At 45.1% G+C, this 15,115-nt stretch overlaps 1 long non-coding RNA gene across 1 annotated transcript; it reads left to right on the forward strand.

Annotated features, from left to right (window-relative positions):
• The first annotated feature begins 1,454 nt into the window (after nucleotides 1-1,454).
• Nucleotides 1,455-11,116, forward strand: LOC134947764 (uncharacterized). Its single transcript, XR_010182758.1, has 2 exons — nucleotides 1,455-1,520; nucleotides 10,308-11,116. It is a non-coding gene; the product is annotated as an uncharacterized LOC134947764 (long non-coding RNA).
• The last annotated feature ends 3,999 nt before the right edge of the window (nucleotides 11,117-15,115 follow it).

Genomic DNA, 15,115 nt, shown 5'->3' on the forward strand with positions numbered 1-15,115 from the left:
GGGCTGAAGTTGGGCCTTTGCCTCCTTTTGTGTTGTGATCAGCCACAGTTAAAAGGTTAGAATAAATAGGGACATTTAAATAGGCCGTCCCTCCTTGCACCATACCATTTGTGTTAATAAAAGCTGACAATTTTATTGGCAAACATATCCTGGTGTCAGTGTCAGTTATTTCTTTATGGATGTTGGTGTATGCGCATGAATGAAGAACAGTCTATGATAGACATTTTATTAGTGATGTTGCCCTTAGCAACCAATCAGATGCTGTCTATCATTTCTCTATTGCCTTTTAGAAAATGATAGACAGCATCTGATTGGTTGCTATGGGCAATGTCACCAATTCTCTGTTTTAAAAGCTTTAGTAAATGTACCCCTGTGTATGCAGAATGTAGAGGTTATTAGTAACAATACTGCTCATGTAGCTGAAGCAACTCTTTTGTATTCATGATTGCTTTTCATAAACCAAAGGTTCCAAAACTTGGTCCTCAATGCACCCTAACAGTCCATGTTTTAAGGACATTCATGTTTGATTCTGAGTGAATTAATTAGTACCTCAATTTTAATTTAACCCTCTGTGGTCAGCCATGTATATCCTTAAAACCTGGTCTGTTATGGTGTCTTGAGGACTATGTATGGGAACCACTGATATAAGGAATTGATATGTGTAACATGGCTGCAAATGAAATGAAATGTATTCACCTAAACTTTTATTTTTCTTGTACAGCCGGCCTTAATCTCCAGTCACTGAGAGGACCACAGATAGCTTATATAGCTGTGGGCTTGGCATGCTTTCTGGGTGTATTGGCCTTCATCATTTACACCTGGTAAGTTACTAACATCATGTACAAATAATATTACAGTTGATTTATCTAGATAAAAGGTATATTATCCTATGTAATGGCTAACCTCCCATGCCAATATCCAATGGTGTAAAGTATCTGAACTTAATTAATTACAATAGTAAAAGTCAGAATTTTGATCTATAGGAAACCGTCACATGCCGCAGTTGCTAAGTTGTCGTCCTGACATTTCTCATGCAGGTTTAGGCACTTCAGTACCTGCTAGTTGGGATTACAGTGACGATTTAAGAAATATGTCTGTACATGACCTTAAACACCTACAATGGAAACAGGAACTCGGAATTATGGGAAAGGGAATTTATTTAAATAAACTATATTTTACAACTTTAAATATATAAACAAAACAAACATATCAAGAGAGGGGGAGAGAGAGGGAGTGAGCAACTAGCAAAAAGTTAGATTTACTTTTAAGACGATTTGGATATGGAGAGGGTTAATACAGAATGATTCGTGTTAACATATGAAGATATTATTTAAGTGATATATTAATACATAGTGTGCCACTATATATTGCCTTTGAAGTCATATAAGACATGGAGACCCCATGGTTACTTTCTGTGTTCTGCTACTGACTACTTTTCATTATTTTCTGCAGTTGTAAGAAATGGAGGTCAAAGGCTGACCCAGAGGAAGACATCGAAGCCAACTTTGTTACAGACCCAGGTAACATTACCTAGAGTAATACATAAATGTACTGACCACAGGACAAACAAAATCAGCTCTATTCTTAGTCATGTTGTTGAAGCATAGAATGCAAAACCCTTTAGGCAGAGATGTATCAAGCCTTGGAGAGAGATAAATTGGAGAGAGTTAAAGTTCCTTCCTACCAATCAGCTTCTTATAGGATATACTAGAAAAAGGACAGCTAGAAGCTGATAGGTTGGTACTTTACCTCTCTCCACTTTATCTATCTCTAATATTTTACAATTATCCCCCTTAATGTTTTACTCTTGCTATTGTTTTGGATGTAAATGTATTTAGGCAGCTGTATAAGGGCGCCAGTCACTGGAGGGAGCCACATGCTGATGCTGAATCTGTTTTAAAAAAAATTGACATTGTTCTAGGCTAGCCACCACTGTCAGTCACCTCACCACAGGCAATGTACTTGTCACTGCCAGTGCTTGGCATCCTCTCAACGCTGTGTTTGTTGTGCGTTGGCAGCACTGCTTGTTTACAAGTCCATCACCCTTTGGACTCAGAGCCTGGCCCTGGCCTACTCTCTCACTCCCTTATCGCCTCCTCTTCCTTTAAGAGGTAACCAGCAGGGCTGCCAGGGACTGAGAAGAGTAGGCTTCACTAGTAAGTTGTCTGGTATGCAGTGGTGGATTTTACCCCAGGTAAGATCTGCCATGCAGCTTAGTGTTATTGAACAAGATGCAGTCCATGAGACTGCACTGGCTTTACTGTGACTAGCAGTCATTTCCTATTGGGAGTTCTACCTGTCAGTCACAGACACACAAGGCAGTCCCATTGGTTGGTGTTTCCTCTCTCTGGGACTGTCAGACTGGGCTGTGATAAGCAGTGAGCTGGCTTCTTATATGAAGCCAATCCCTGCCTTTGGCATAGCCCAATCTGATCTGGCTTCTATGGGCTTCAGGTGATGCAGTCCACAGGAGCTGGGGGTTTGTGCATGCGCAATCACACCATGGCATCATTGAAAGCTAGGGTGGTGTGGCAAGTTAGACAGCACGGCAGCAAACTTTGGTGTACTGTACAGTAGACTAATGTGAAGCTATTTTTCTACAAATGCACAAGAGCACTATATCAGCAGAGGGTCTGCTGATGTATGGTGCAGTGTGCATAACATAGAATGATGATGATGATGATGATGATGATGATGATGATGATGATAATAAAAATAAAAATAATAATAATAAAAAACCTAGGTAAATTTTAAAACTAATCAATACTGTACCAGGCAGCTTTACCGGTGATGGTGGTGGGTGGGTAGGTATTGTGTAGCTTTGTCTAGGGCACCTGGAAACCTTGCATTGGCCCTGTATACAATTATCTGGCCTATCCTTCTGACATGTACTGTATATTTACATGACTGATCTGAAAACATCGATCAGTCAGACATGCCAGACCATTCAGCATGTACGTCCGATGCAACATTTTGAAGTGTCATGTCAGCCGCATTGGTTAGTGTATGCACTGCCGCAGCTGACATTTGCCCTGTTCCTTCTGAGCGGAGGAACAGGGAAAGGTCTTCTCCCCAGGGAAGGAATGCAGATATCCTGTGGCAATAGACTGTGAGATATCATATAGCTAGGTCGGACTGGCCCTTAGGAGTACATAGAAAACCCCCGGAGGGCCCTACTGCCTGATGCCCACCTCCTCTTCCCCTTGTGCTATTATACGCTTATGTTGTTATTAGAGATGAGCGGGTTCGGTTTCTTTGAATCCGAACCCGCACGAACTTCACTTTTTTTTCACGGGTCCGAGCGACTCGGATCTTCCCGCCTTGCTCGGTTAACCCGAGCGCGCCCGAACGTCATCATGACGCTGTCGGATTCTCGCGAGACTCGGATTCTATATAAGGAGCCGCGCGTCGCCGCCATTTTCACACGTGCATTGAGATTGATAGGGAGAGGACGTGGCTGGCGTCCTCTCCATTTAGATTAGATTTAGAAGAGAGAGAGAGAGAGAGATTGCTGTGATACTGTAGATTAGAAGAGAGTGCAGACAGAGTTTAGTGACTGACGATCACAGTGACCAGTGACCACCAGAGACAGTGCAGTTGTTTGTTTTATTTAATATATCCGTTCTCTGCCTGAAAAAAACGATACACAGTCACACAGTGACTCAGTCTGTGTGCACTGCTCAGCCCAGTGTGCTGCACATCAATGTATTGTATATAAAGCTTATAATTGTGGGGGAGACTGGGGAGCACTGCAGGTTGTTATAGCAGGAGCCAGGAGTACATGATAAATAATATTATATTAAAATTAAACAGTGCACACTTTTGCTGCAGGAGTGCCACTGCCAGTGTGACTAGTGGTGACCAGTGCCTGACCACCAGTATATTAGTAGTATTGTATACTATCTCTTTATCAACCAGTCTATATTAGCAGCAGACACAGTACAGTGCGGTAGTTCACGGCTGTGGCTACCTCTGTGTCGGCACTCGGCAGGCAGTCCGTCCATCCATAATTGTATTATAATATATACCACCTAACCGTGGTTTTTTTTTCATTCTTTATACCGTCGTCATACTAGTTGTTACGAGTATACTACTATCTCTTTATCAACCAGTGTACAGTGCGGTAGTTCACGGCTGTGGCTACCTCTGTGTCGGCACTCGGCAGGCAGTCCGTCCAACCATAATTGTATTATATACCACCTAACCGTGGTTTTTTTTTCATTCTTTATACCGTCGTCATACTAGTTGTTACGAGTATACTACTATCTCTTTATCAACCAGTGTACAGTGCGGTAGTTCACGGCTGTGGCTACCTCTGTGTCGGCACTCGGCAGGCAGTCCGTCCATCCATAATTGTATTATAATATATACCACCTAACCGTGGTTTTTTTTTCATTCTTTATACCGTCGTCATACTAGTTGTTACGAGTATACTACTATCTCTTTATCAACCAGTGTACAGTGCGGTAGTTCACGGCTGTGGCTACCTCTGTGTCGGCACTCGGCAGGCAGTCCGTCCAACCATAATTGTATTATAATATATACCACCTAACCGTGGTTTTTTTTTCATTCTTTATACCGTCGTCATACTAGTTGTTACGAGTATACTACTATCTCTTTATCAACCAGTGTACAGTGCGGTAGTTCACGGCTGTGGCTACCTCTGTGTCGGCACTCGGCAGGCAGTCCGTCCAACCATAATTGTATTATATACCACCTAACCGTGGTTTTTTTTTCATTCTTTATACCGTCGTCATACTAGTTGTTACGAGTATACTACTATCTCTTTATCAACCAGTGTACAGTGCGGTAGTTCACGGCTGTGGCTACCTCTGTGTCGGCACTCGGCAGGCAGTCCGTCCAACCATAATTGTATTATAATATATACCACCTAACCGTGGTTTTTTTTTCATTCTTTATACCGTCGTCATACTAGTTGTTACGAGTATACTACTATCTCTTTATCAACCAGTGTACAGTGCGGTAGTTCACGGCTGTGGCTACCTCTGTGTCGGCACTCGGCAGGCAGTCCGTCCATCCATAATTGTATTATAATATATACCACCTAACAGTGGTTTTTTTTTCATTCTTTATACCGTCGTCATACTAGTTGTTACGAGTATACTACTATCTCTTTATCAACCAGTGTACAGTGCGGTAGTTCACGGCTGTGGCTACCTCTGTGTCGGCACTCGGCAGGCAGTCCGTCCAACCATAATTGTATTATAATATATACCACCTAACCGTGGTTTTTTTTTCATTCTTTATACCGTCGTCATACTAGTTGTTACGAGTATACTACTATCTCTTTATCAACCAGTGTACAGTGCGGTAGTTCACGGCTGTGGCTACCTCTGTGTCGGCACTCGGCAGGCAGTCCGTCCATCCATAATTGTATTATATACCACCTAACCGTGGTTTTTTTATACCACCTAACCGTGGCAGTCCGTCCATAATTGTATACTAGTATCCAATCCATCCATCTCCATTGTTTACCTGAGGTGCCTTTTAGTTCTGCCTATAAAATATGGAGAACAAAAAAGTTGAGGTTCCAAAATTAGGGAAAGATCAAGATCCACTTCCACCTCGTGCTGAAGCTGCTGCCACTAGTCATGGCCGAGACGATGAAATGCCAGCAACGTCGTCTGCCAAGGCCGATGCCCAATGTCATAGTACAGAGCATGTCAAATCCAAAACACCAAATATCAGAAAAAAAAGGACTCCAAAACCTAAAATAAAATTGTCGGAGGAGAAGCGTAAACTTGCCAATATGCCATTTACCACACGGAGTGGCAAGGAACGGCTGAGGCCCTGGCCTATGTTCATGGCTAGTGGTTCAGCTTCACATGAGGATGGAAGCACTCAGCCTCTCGCTAGAAAACTGAAAAGACTCAAGCTGGCAAAAGCACCGCAAAGAACTGTGCGTTCTTTGAAATCCCAAATCCACAAGGAGAGTCCAATTGTGTCGGTTGCGATGCCTGACCTTCCCAACACTGGACGTGAAGAGCATGCGCCTTCCACCATTTGCACGCCCCCTGCAAGTGCTGGAAGGAGCACCCGCAGTCAAGTTCCTGATAGTCAGATTGAAAATGTCAGTGTTGAAGTACACCAGGATGAGGAGGATATGGGTGTTGCTGGCGCTGGGGAGGAAATTGACCAGGAGGATTCTGATGGTGAGGTGGTTTGTTTAAGTCAGGCACCCGGGGAGACACCTGTTGTCCGTGGGAGGAATATGGCCGTTGACATGCCAGGTGAAAATACCAAAAAAATCAGCTCTTCGGTGTGGAGGTATTTCACCAGAAATGCGGACAACAGGTGTCAAGCCGTGTGTTCCCTTTGTCAAGCTGTAATAAGTAGGGGTAAGGACGTTAACCACCTCGGAACATCCTCCCTTATACGTCACCTGCAGCGCATTCATAATAAGTCAGTGACAAGTTCAAAAACTTTGGGTGACAGCGGAAGCAGTCCACTGACCAGTAAATCCCTTCCTCTTGTAACCAAGCTCACGCAAACCACCCCACCAACTCCCTCAGTGTCAATTTCCTCCTTCCCCAGGAATGCCAATAGTCCTGCAGGCCATGTCACTGGCAAGTCTGACGAGTCCTCTCCTGCCTGGGATTCCTCCGATGCATCCTTGCGTGTAACGCCTACTGCTGCTGGCGCTGCTGTTGTTGCCGCTGGGAGTCGATGGTCATCCCAGAGGGGAAGTCGTAAGCCCACTTGTACTACTTCCAGTAAGCAATTGACTGTTCAACAGTCCTTTGCGAGGAAGATGAAATATCACAGCAGTCATCCTACTGCAAAGCGGATAACTGAGTCCTTGACAACTATGTTGGTGTTAGACGTGCGTCCGGTATCCGCCGTTAGTTCACAGGGAACTAGACAATTTATTGAGGCAGTGTGCCCCCGTTACCAAATACCATCTAGGTTCCACTTCTCTAGGCAGGCGATACCGAGAATGTACACGGACGTCAGAAAAAGACTCACCAGTGTCCTAAAAAATGCAGTTGTACCCAATGTCCACTTAACCACGGACATGTGGACAAGTGGAGCAGGGCAGGGTCAGGACTATATGACTGTGACAGCCCACTGGGTAGATGTATGGACTCCCGCCGCAAGAACAGCAGCGGCGGCACCAGTAGCAGCATCTCGCAAACGCCAACTCTTTCCTAGGCAGGCTACGCTTTGTATCACCGCTTTCCAGAATACGCACACAGCTGAAAACCTCTTACGGCAACTGAGGAAGATCATCGCGGAATGGCTTACCCCAATTGGACTCTCCTGTGGATTTGTGGCATCGGACAACGCCAGCAATATTGTGTGTGCATTAAATATGGGCAAATTCCAGCACGTCCCATGTTTTGCACATACCTTGAATTTGGTGGTGCAGAATTTTTAAAAAAACGACAGGGGCGTGCAAGAGATGCTGTCGGTGGCCAGAAAAATTGCGGGACACTTTCGGCGTACAGGCACCACGTACAGAAGACTGGAGCACCACCAAAAACTACTGAACCTGCCCTGCCATCATCTGAAGCAAGAAGTGGTAACGAGGTGGAATTCAACCCTCTATATGCTTCAGAGGTTGGAGGAGCAGCAAAAGGCCATTCAAGCCTATACAATTGAGCACGATATAGGAGATGGAATGCACCTGTCTCAAGTGCAGTGGAGAATGATTTCAACGTTGTGCAAGGTTCTGATGCCCTTTGAACTTGCCACACGTGAAGTCAGTTCAGACACTGCCAGCCTGAGTCAGGTCATTCCCCTCATCAGGCTTTTGCAGAAGAAGCTGGAGGCATTGAAGAAGGAGCTAACACGGAGCGATTCCGCTAGGCATGTGGGACTTGTGGATGCAGCCCTTAATTCGCTTAACAAGGATTCACGGGTGGTCAATCTGTTGAAATCAGAGCACTACATTTTGGCCACCGTGCTCGATCCTAGATTTAAAGCCTACCTTGGATCTCTCTTTCCGGCAGACACAGGTCTGCTGGGGTTGAAAGACCTGCTGGTGACAAAATTGTCAAGTCAAGCGGAACGCGACCTGTCAACATCTCCTCCTTCACATTCTCCCGCAACTGGGGGTGCGAGGAAAAGGCTCAGAATTCCGAGCCCACCCGCTGGCGGTGATGCAGGGCAGTCTGGAGCGACTGCTGATGCTGACATCTGGTCCGGACTGAAGGACCTGACAACGATTACGGACATGTCGTCTACTGTCACTGCATATGATTCTCTCAACATTGATAGAATGGTGGAGGATTATATGAGTGACCGCATCCAAGTAGGCACGTCACACAGTCCGTACTTATACTGGCAGGAAAAAGAGGCAATTTGGAGGCCCTTGCACAAACTGGCTTTATTCTACCTAAGTTGCCCTCCCACAAGTGTGTACTCCGAAAGAGTGTTTAGTGCCGCCGCTCACCTTGTCAGCAATCGGCGTACGAGGTTACATCCAGAAAATGTGGAGAAGATGATGTTCATTAAAATGAATTATAATCAATTCCTCCGCGGAGACATTGACCAGCAGCAATTGCCTCCACAAAGTACACAGGGAGCTGAGATGGTGGATTCCAGTGGGGACGAATTGATAATCTGTGAGGAGGGGGATGTACACGGTGATATATCGGAGGGTGAAGATGAGGTGGACATCTTGCCTCTGTAGAGCCAGTTTGTGCAAGGAGAGATTAATTGCTTCTTTTTTGGGGGGGGTCCAAACCAACCCGTCATATCAGTCACAGTCGTGTGGCAGACCCTGTCACTGAAATGATGGGTTGGTTAAAGTGTGCATGTCCTGTTTTGTTTATACAACATAAGGGTGGGTGGGAGGGCCCAAGGATAATTCCATCTTGCACCTCTTTTTTCTTTTCTTTTTCTTTGCATCATGTGCTGATTGGGGAGGGTTTTTTGGAAGGGACATCCTGCGTGACACTGCAGTGCCACTCCTAGATGGGCCCGGTGTTTGTGTCGGCCACTAGGGTCGCTAATCTTACTCACACAGCTACCTCATTGCGCCTCTTTTTTTCTTTGCGTCATGTGCTGTTTGGGGAGGGTTTTTTGGAAGGGACATCCTGCGTGACACTGCAGTGCCACTCCTAGATGTGCCCGGTGTTTGTGTCGGCCACTAGGGTCGCTAATCTTACTCACACAGCTACCTCATTGCGCCTCTTTTTTTCTTTGCGTCATGTGCTGTTTGGGGAGGGTTTTTTGGAAGGGACATCCTGCGTGACACTGCAGTGCCACTCCTAGATGTGCCCGGTGTTTGTGTCGGCCACTAGGGTCGCTAATCTTACTCACACAGTCAGCTACCTCATTGCGCCTCTTTTTTTCTTTGCGTCATGTGCTGTTTGGGGAGGGTTTTTTGGAAGGGCCATCCTGCGTGACACTGCAGTGCCACTCCTAGATGGGCCCGGTGTTTGTGTCGGCCACTAGGGTCGCTAATCTTACTCACACAGCTACCTCATTGCGCCTCTTTTTTTCTTTGCGTCATGTGCTGTTTGGGGAGGGTTTTTTGGAAGGGACATCCTGCGTGACACTGCAGTGCCACTCCTAGATGGGCCCGGTGTTTGTGTCGGCCACTAGGGTCGCTTATCTTACTCACACAGCGACCTCGGTGCAAATTTTAGGACTAAAAATAATATTGTGAGGTGTGAGGTATTCAGAATAGACTGAAAATGAGTGTAAATTATGGTTTTTGAGGTTAATAATACTTTGGGATCAAAATGACCCCCAAATTCTATGATTTAAGCTGTTTTTTAGTGTTTTTGGAAAAAAACACCCGAATCCAAAACACACCCGAATCCGACAAAAATAATTCGGTGAGGTTTTGCCAAAACGCGTTCGAACCCAAAACACGGCCGCGGAACCGAACCCAAAACCAAAACACAAAACCCGAAAAATTTCAGGCGCTCATCTCTAGTTGTTATTATAGCTCCCTACTCTGTGTCATGATATCACATCATTCTACTGGGTTTTGGTTCAGTGTATATAAGATTAGTTTTAAAAGACAGTATAAAATGCAATGTTTTTGTAGCTCTTCATAGGGAATGATAGGAAAATTAGCAGCAAAAAGCTGCAACTGTGGATCCCCCTGGCCGATTGTGAATAATGATATGGATTTGTGGGGTTTGTAAATTTAGATAGAGTTCTATATGATTTATCAAGGCACAGGTGGTAACCATCTCCAGCTATTGCTTCCTTATAAAGTACTATTTTTCTTTTCTGTCTGTTTTGATAAATAGACCCCTTAATAACTAACGAATAAGTGTGGGCTGCGTATTACCTGTTACTAACTGTTTCTTTTTACATTTTAATAGATAATGAAGAACTAAGGCGTCTGGTAATAGAGATGACACCAGTCTATGGGATAAAGAGCATTCTTAAAAAAAAAGAAGAGGATAACAACAATGCCAAATTTAAATCCCAAAAGAAGGTTCATTTTAAGGATTATCTTGAGTCCATTAAGAAGGCAGAAAAAGACTAAAAAGCCAAAAAAATAAGAAAAATAAAATATAAACAAGCAGGCAAATAAAAACTTTGAGAAAATGATACAAACGGGGGCATGGCTTGGACACCATCTGGAAGGAAGCAGGCAGGTAAGCTGCTCCTGAGGCGTACCTGGACGCTTGCCATGCCCGGACTCAAGGACCAGCCGCAGGACACACTGAGACTGTGTTGCAACGAGGCATTGGACCTGCTTGCCTGCCGAGCTGCCGGACACCTTCTCGGTTGTGGGTGCCCAATACAACGGCCAACGCAGAGGACCGTGACCAGCAACGCCCCCCCCTATGTGCTCCAGGGAGGGCCTGGAGGTGGTAGTATTGTGAGACCGGAGCTGGACATTGGAACAGGGCCTAAGGCAGTGGCAGAGAGCAAAGCTGATCTGAAGGAGGGAGTCCCCATATAGGCCAGTCTACAAGGAGAAGCGGAGGCCAGACGGGGAGAGAATCACCTTCCTGCTGCCCACTAACTTCAGGCAGTCAATGAACTTTACCCCACTGTGTATCAATAACATACAAGTACTGTACTGTGAATATGCAGGCCGTTCTTCACTGCATATTTATAACATGTACATACTGTGACTCCACAATGAATGATTTCCGAAATAAAGGGTCACGTAAATATATACTATTAGTAGTTTTTGTACAACTTGAGTGTGTTCAGCAATATAATCACGACTATCAATCGAGAGAAGAGCAGCACCAAGCAAATACTAGCGCTGCAGCTGCTGCCACCAGTCATGACAATGCTAGCTCTTCAATTCCATCTACTGAAGCTGCTGCGCAAAGGCATAGAGGGTTTAATTTAGGGCACCTGGGGGGAAAAAAAAAAAAAATGTATATATATATATATATATATATATATATATATACATTAGGTCTGGGCAAGTTAACGCGTTAATATCGCGTTAACGCATTAACTAATTAACGGGCGACAATTATTTTAATGCTGCGCACCGGCAGCTGCCTTGGAAGGACAGAGGCTAAGCCGCGGCGCTATTCTAACTACAATGCCGTCCGTGAGCCAATCGGAGGTCACGGACCGGCAGCCAATCAGGAGCTGCCATTTGGCAGCTCCTGTTTAGCTGCTGGCCCGTGACATCCGATTGGCTCACAGCAGGCTCTGTACTAATGTACCGCCGCTGATGTGAGGGGAGGAGAGCACAGCCTGCGCCTCTCCTTCCCCTCAGTCTCCGGCGGGTGCGGGTGTCTTCGTTCAAGTCAGCGCCGCCCGTGAGCCAATCAGAGCTCGCAGGACCGCGAGCTCTGATTGGCTCACGGATCGGCATTGAACTGAGACACCCGCACCCGCCAGAGACTGAGGGGAAGGAGAGGCACAGGCTGCGCTCTCCTCCCCTCACACAGACAGGACAGCAGCGGCAGCGGTGAGTAGCAGGAGACCTGAGGGATATCTGGCACTGGGGGGGGCATGTATACCTGGCGCTGGAGGATATCTGGCACTGGGGGGGACATGTATACCTGGCACTGGGGGATATCTGGCACTGGGGGGGCATGTATACCTGGCACTGGAAGTATATCTGTCACTGGGGGTCATGTATACCTGGCACTGGGGGCTTATCTGGCACTGGGGGATATCTGGCACTGGGGGGACAGGTGTATCTAGCACTAGGGGCATTTCTGTATCTGGCACTGTGGGCATATCTGGCACTGTGGGGGGCATTTCTGTATCTGGCACTGGGGGGCAATGTATATCTGACACAGTGGGGGCATTTGTGTATCTGGCACAGTGGGGCAATGTGTATCTGACACTGGGGGCAATGTATATCTGACACAGTGGGGGCATTTGTGTATCTGGCACAGTAGGGCAATGTGTATCTGGCACTGTGGGGCAATGTATATCTGGCACTGTGGGGCAATGTATATCTGGCCCTGTGGGGCAACATGTATCTGGAACTATTGGGGTCATATGTGTATCTGCCCCTCCCCCACATGTGTATCGCGCCCCAATTTTCATTGGCCACGCCCCATGTGGCATTTGGCCACACCCGTAAGGCATTTTTTCTACTTGCACCACTGGGAATGGGGCAGCGTTTGTGTGGGGAGGGGGGCCCTGCCTCATTTGTCAGTCCCGGGCCCCTTCATTTCTGATGGCAGCCCTGGTGGAGGGTGATTGTGGCGATCACCCCCCTAGCACTGTGCAGTTGTAATCAGCTCTCTTCGTCCTCCCAGCTGTTGGTGCATACAGTAGTTAGCTGCGGGCAGCCATGGAGATCGTGACAGCGCCGGTGCCATTTCAAGTGTATTGCTTGCCGCCAGCCAACCAATTGGAACTCGAGGACTGGCAGCCAATCAGGAGCGCAATACACCACTTTTGAATTCATTATTGAATCTTGCGCATAACAATGCGATTAATCGCAATTAATCAGAGAAAATCATGCGATTAATCGCGATGAGAAATTTTAATCGTTGCCCACCACTAATATATATATATACATATATATGTCCCAAACGGCGTCACTCCGGACGTGAAAAGAATACTCAGAGTCAGCTAATATAAGCTTATATTAGCCGACTCTGAGTATTCTTTTCATGTCCAGAGTGCCGCCGTTGAGGACATTTGACACACGCAGCCTGGATGACTACGTGATGGAAGGCACCCGGCAAAGTATTTCTTATTAACCCTGGGAGTGCCGGAGCTGGGAGTTCTATATATATATATGGTATTGCAGGTGCGGCACTCAAAGCATACTTTAAATAAAAGGCACAAAGGTGGAAGGTTAATATATATATATATATATATATATATATACTCAGAGAAGGTGCGGCACTCCAATGATTTTCACACGACCACGTATTAGAACCACAACGTTTCAATGCCTTTAATCGTACGGCATTTTCATCAGGTAGTACAACAATGATTAAAATCGCTTACCTTATAAAGAAGGTATCACCTCGTGGCGCCGACGCCGTAACGGGACTGCACACCCGGCGGCCGCGCTTAATAGTGACGTCATGGCGCTCTACGGGAGTAAGCCAGACGACGTGTAAAAGAAAAGCCATCACCATGGTTACATAGAAAACAATGCACATTTAAAGCACTGCAGAAAGCAATCGTATTATCAGAGCGGTAGAACAGATATAACCATATGAAAAGTATCATATATTACAACTAGAAACATAGTGATGAATGGCAGAATGTATCAATGAAGCATAAGTTAATAGCGCATGTAGCATATAAAGCTAGATCACTATAAACCAAACACTGGTATATGTATCCATATATATAAGATCAACAAATTAACTATTAATAGCAAGGACATTAATACCTCAGTGTTCGTTCAGGCCTCTAGGGGCTAAGGTCCCCAATTTAAAAATCCAACGGGCCTCACACTGTACTAATTTTAAGCTACGGTTACCTCCCCTCAACGACAGCGGTATGTGGTCAATCATACGGTATTTGAAATTTAAATTATTATTATTATTGGTATTTAAATTTAATTAGGTCTCTTTTATAAATCTGAAGCTGTGCATTCAATTTAGTGTACCAATCAGTATCTTTATCATCAGTGAGGCTGGGTTTATGGATGGTTTCGAACGCATCAATTTTCTCTTTCATAGATTTGACCTCTTTAGTGGAGAATTCTATTATCAATAACATAAGGTCAAATGAACACTTATTTGTTATAGATATCCACTTTCTGCAAAAAGCAGGGTCATGCTTCCCAATAGTGGGGCCATTACGGATTCGCAGGCCCCTAGGGATTTTTTTAGCTCTATGATAATCACTCAGAGATAATGCGTGAAAGTAATAATCAATCTCTCTTCTCTTGAGTCTGTGCAACTCTCGGTATACATCATCCAAAGGGAGAGCTTCAGCCTGTTCAGTCATGACATCAGTACATAGAATGGCATCAGCTTCTGCTTCAGAATAAGAGTACGTGTCGCCAATGGGGTAAACATTAAGCACATGGCTACTTGATGCTTGCTCGGATACAGATTCCGCCATAATGTCATATAGCAAGTGCAAAAATGTGCATAAAAAAATGTGCAAAAAAATGCAATGAGCACTTATATAAAAGTGAAAAAGTTAAAGAGTGAAAAAATAATAATATAAAAATATAAAATAGATGATACCTGATTTAGAATCAAGAGGGGTGCCCTGACCAGAAATCCAAGATGCTGGAGATCAATAATAAACATGAGGGGGGTGCCCTGGTTATTCAGGACTTAACTAAATATAAAGAACAGGTGGCACTACACCTCAATGATTCTGCTACCTACCGGTTGCTACCACAAGATCCTTCTACTATATTTAAAACGGAACTTTCAAGGATCCTTAAGGAGGCCACGGATAATGGATTTATTTCTGACCAGCTTCATAAAGCCCTTTTACCTGCATTTCCTCTTGTCCCGTTATTTTACACTACCCCCAAGATCCATAAATCTTTGGTTGACCCCCCCGGGCAGACCTATTATCGCAGCCCGTGGCGGATTGTCCCAATTTGTTTCTGTCTATTTAGACAGTTTATTACAGCCATACATCAGAGTCCACCCTAGATACCTTTTGGATACAACCTCATTATTGATTAAATTGTTAGCATTGCCTAGGTTGGACGCTGATGTAGTTATGTTTACCATAGATGTAGCCAGTCTTTATACCGTCA

This window comes from Pseudophryne corroboree, chromosome 8 (assembly GCF_028390025.1).
Source record: "Pseudophryne corroboree isolate aPseCor3 chromosome 8, aPseCor3.hap2, whole genome shotgun sequence".
NCBI lineage: Eukaryota > Metazoa > Chordata > Amphibia > Anura > Myobatrachidae > Pseudophryne > Pseudophryne corroboree.